Raw genomic sequence first — 5000 nt, 5'->3', positions numbered from 1 at the left:
AGCCTCCCCTGTCCTCTGATGTCTACCTCCACCAGCCTCCCCTGTCCTCTGATGTCTACCTCCACCAGCCTCCCCTGTCCTCTGATGTCTACCTCCACCAGCCTCCCCTGTCCTCTGATGTCTACCTCCACCAGCCTCCCCTGTCCTCTGATGTCTACCTCCACCAGCCTCCCCTGTCCTCTGATGTCTACCTCCACCAGCCTCCCCTGTCCTCTGATGTCTACCTCCACCAGCCTCCCCTGTCCTCTGATGTCTACCTCCACCAGCCTCCCCTGTCCTCTGATGTCTACCTCCACCAGCCTCCCCTGTCCTCTGATGTCTACCTCCACCAGCCTCCCCTGTCCTCTGATGTCTACCTCCACCAGCCTCCCCTGTCCTCTGATGTCTACCTCCACCAGCCTCCCCTGTCCACCGATGTCTACCTCCACCAGCCTCCCCTGTCCTCTGATGTCTACCTCCACCAGCCTCCCCTGTCCTCCGATGTCTACCTCCACCAGCCTCCCCTGTCCTCCGATGTCTACCTCCACCAGCCTCCCCTGTCCTCTGATGTCTACCTCCACCAGCCTCCCCTGTCCTCTGATGTCTACCTCCACCAGCCTCCCCTGTCCTCTGATGTCTACCTCCACCAGCCTCCCCTGTCCTCTGATGTCTACCTCCACCAGCCTACCCTGTCCTCTGATGTCTACCTCCACCAGCCTCCCTTCTCCTCTGATGTCTACCTCCACCAGCCTCCCCTGTCCTCTGATGTCTACCTCCACCAGCCTCCCCTGTCTTTTGATGTCTACCTCCTCCAGCCTCCCCTGTCCTCTGATGTCTACCTCCACCAGCCTCCCCTGTCCTCTGATGTCTACCTCCTCCAGCCTCCCCTGTCCTCTGATGTCTATCTCCACCAGCCTCCCCTGTCCTCTAATGTTTGCCTCCAACTACCTCCCCTCTCCTCTGATGTCTACCTCCACCAGCCTCCCCTGTCCTCTGATGTCTACCTCCACCAGCCTCCCCTGTCCTCTGATGTCTACCTCCACCAGCCTCCCCTGTCCTCTGATGTCTACCTCCACCAGCCTCCCCTGTCCTCTGATGTCTACCTCCACCAGCCTCCCCTGTCCTCTGATGTCTACCTCCACCAGCCTCCCCTGTCCTCTGATGTCCACCTCCACCAGCCTCCCCTGTCCTCTGATGTCTACCTCCACCAGCCTCCCCTGTCCTCCGATGTCTACCTCCACCTGCCTCCCCTCTCCTCTGATGTCTACCTCCACCAGCCTCCCCTGTCCTCTGATGTCTACCTCCACCAGCCTCCCCTGTCCTCTGATGTTTACCTCCACCAGCCTCCCCTGTCCTCTGATGTCTACCTCCACCAGCCTCCCCTGTCCTCTGATGTCCACCTCCACCAGCCTCCCCTCTCCTCTGATGTCTACCTCCACCAGCCTCCCCTGTCCTCTGATGTCTACCTCCACCTGCCTCCCCTGTCCTCTGATGTCTACCTCCACCAGCCTCCCCTGTCCTCTGATGTCTACCTCCACCAGCCTCCCCTGTCCCCCCATGTCTACCTCCACCAGCCTCCCCTCTCCTCTGATGTCTACCTCCACCAGCCTCCCCTGTCCTCTGATGTCCACCTCCACCAGCCTCCCCTGTCCTCTGATGTCTACCTCCACCAGCCTCCCCTGTCCTCTGATGTCTACCTCCACCAGCCTCCCCTGTCCTCTGATGTCTACCTCCACCAGCCTCCCCTGTCCTCTGATGTCTACCTCCACCAGCCTCCCCTGTCCTCTGATGTCCACCTCCACCAGCCTCCCCTCTCCTCTGATGTCTACCTCCACCAGCCTCCCCTGTCCTCTGATGTCTACCTCCAGCAGCCTCCCCTGTCCTCCGATGTCTACCTCCACCAGCCTCCCCTGTCCTCTGATGTCTACCTCCACCAGCCTCCCCTGTCCTCTGATGTCTACCTCCACCAGCCTCCCCTGTCCTCTGATGTCTACCTCCACCAGCCTCCCCTGTCCCCCCATGTCTACCTCCACCAGCCTCCCCTGTCCTCTGATGTCCACCTCCACCAGCCTCCCCTGTCCTCTGATGTCTACCTCCACCAGCCTCCCCTGTCCCCCCATGTCTACCTCCACCAGCCTCCCCTGTCCTCTGATGTCCACCTCCACCAGCCTCCCCTGTCCTCTGATGTCTACCTCCACCAGCCTCCCCTGTCCTCTGATGTCTACCTCCACCAGCCTCCCCTGTCCTCTGATGTCCACCTCCACCAGCCTCCCCTGTCCTCTGATGTCTACCTCCACCAGCCTCCCCTGTCCTCTGATGTCCACCTCCACCAGCCTCCCCTGTCCTCTGATGTCTACCTCCACCAGCCTCCCCTGTCCTCTGATGTCTACCTCCACCAGCCTCCCCTGTCCTCTGATGTCTACCTCCACCAGCCTCCCCTGTCCTCTGATGTCTACCTCCACCAGCCTCCCCTGTCCTCTGATGTCTACCTCCACCAGCCTCCCCTACTTTAAAGGCCTGTCCCTGGTGCAGCTGGTTGTGGTCTCTCAGATCACACACACACACACACACACACGCACACACACACACACACGCACACTCTCCATAAATACGATATCTGATATCAAACGATGGCTTCAGTATGATTTCACATCACAGAATCAGTAGATGGTTCATCAGGGTTATCAGCAGTAGTGATACTCTGGTGAGGTGGACCGGTGTTACTTCAACTATAACTTCTCCCACTCTCTCTCTCTCTCTCCTTCTCGTTCCCCTCCCTCTCCCCCTCCCTCTCCCTCCTCTCCTCCCCACCTCCCCCCATCTCTCTGTCTCCCCTCTCCCTGACCCCGCAGCCTCTTAGTCATTAGAGAGGGTTATGAGTTCCCCAGGCTACAGGGCTTGGCCACCGACATAACAATGTGCTAATATACTTTACTTTGACTCTCTCTCTCTTTCTGTCTCTATCTCTGTCTCTCTCCCTCTCTCTCTTTCTCTCTCTCTCTGTCTTTCTCTCTCTTTCTCTCCCGCTGTCTCTCAGTCTCTCTCCATTTACTGTAAAACAGATTGCAAAAGATGCTGGCAAGGACACACAGAGAGAAAGAAAGAGCGAGAGAGAGAGAGAGAAAGAGAGGGAAAGAAAAAAGAAAGAGAGAGAGAGAGAGGGGGAGAGAGAGAGCGTCGGTGTCACGCACAGGCCCTAAAGATAGAAAGCGGGGCGAAGGAGAGTGCAACTGAGGGTAGAACCTTTTGAACTTGTGCGGTTATTTAAACACAATGCTATTGAATTCCCCCAGTTTTTCATGGTAATGTGAATTTTATACGCATTTCTGGGGAATTTCATTTGCTGAGAAGTATGCCGATTTGGACAGAACTCCCCCGAGTTTATATAATGTGACTATTGAATGTGTGTGTGTGTGTGTGTGTGTGTGTGTGTATGTGTGTGTGTGTGTGTGTGTGTGTGTGTGTGTGTGTGTGTGCGTGTGCGTGTGCGTGTGCGTGTGTGTGTGTGTGTGTGTGCGTGTGTGTGTGCGTGTGTGTGTGCAGGGTCAAAGAGAGGCTGGGTGATAGACTATAGTTAGTGTCATGTCAAACCACGATCACATCAATCTTTGAGGTGGATTTGGCTGTTCTAGAGTTGGCATGTTACATAGACACGCACACACCAACCTCCCCTGTCCTCTGATGTCTACCTCCACCAGCCTCCCCTGTCCTCTGATGTCTACCTCCACCAGCCTCCCCTGTCCTCTGATGTCTACCTCCACCAGCCTCCCCTGTCCTCTGATGTCTACCTCCACCAGCCTCCCCTGTCCTCTGATGTCTACCTCCACCAGCCTCCCCTGTCCTCTGATGTCTACCTCCACCAGCCTCCCTTGTCCTCCCATGTCTACCTCCACCAGCCTCCCCTGTCCCCCCATGTCTACCTCCACGAGCCTCCCCTGTCCTCTGATGTCTACCTCCACCAGCCTCCCCTGTCCTCCCATGTCTGCCTCCACCAGCCTCCCCTCTCCTCTGATGTCTACCTCCACCAGCCTCCCCTGTCCTCTGATGTCTACCTCCACCAGCCTCCCCTGTCCTCTGATGTCTACCTCCACCAGCCTCCCCTGTCCTCCCATGTCTGCCTCCACCAGCCTCCCCTCTCCTCTGATGTCTACCTCCACCAGCCTCCCCTCTCCTCCCATGTCTACCTCCACCAGCCTCCCCTCTGTGTCTGAGCTAAATTCATCATGGCGAGATGCTGTATCTTAACACTTCTTGTTGACTGTCAGAACTCCCTCTTTCCAGTTTCAAGCTCTTGCTGAGAGACATACAGTGCGAGTCTATGATTTGTTCTTGCAATTGAGTTGACCCCCCCTTTTGCCCATTGCTGACCCCTCCCTGTCCCTAGCTCTTTAGCTGTCTAGTTTTAGGTTTTGTAGTTTTAGTTTAGTTTTAGACTATCTTAGACTGTTTTAGACTAGTTTTAGTTGTAGACTATGTAGTTTTAGTTTAGTTTTAGACTACGTAGGCCAGGTTTCGTATTGTATTTGTTTGTGGTGGATGTTGTTGTTGTATGCCTGTGAACAGGTCACACTTGAAAATGAGCCCTCGGGGCTCAATGTGTTTTTACCTGTATAAATTTAAGTTAAATAAAAAAAAAAAAATATATATATATATCGTCTATAGTATTGTTATTATCCTGTTTCTATATTCTATTGTTATTGGACTCCTATTCATATATCAACTGCCCTGTTGAGAGGTAGCTCGTAATAAGCATTTCATTGCACTGTTTACAGCTGAACCCTGCGCCTATCATAAATAAACTCACATTTGTTTTGATTTGATTTGATTTAATCAGATTTGATTCGATTTGATGATGATTTGATTTGATATGATTTGATTTAAGACACTCTGTTGCTGTTTCAAAACACTCACAACAGTATCGTTTTCCACTGTGCTCAGGACGACCCCAGGCACGCTCCTCTCTCCTGTCTCAGAAGCTATGGTGGAGGCATAACCAGGCCAGGCCAGACCAGACCAGACCA

The sequence above is a fragment of the Nansenia antarctica genome (assembly GCF_963989245.1).
Source record: "Nansenia antarctica genome assembly, chromosome: 13".
NCBI lineage: Eukaryota > Metazoa > Chordata > Actinopteri > Argentiniformes > Microstomatidae > Nansenia > Nansenia antarctica.
Note: the sequence above shows the minus strand (reverse complement) of the source record.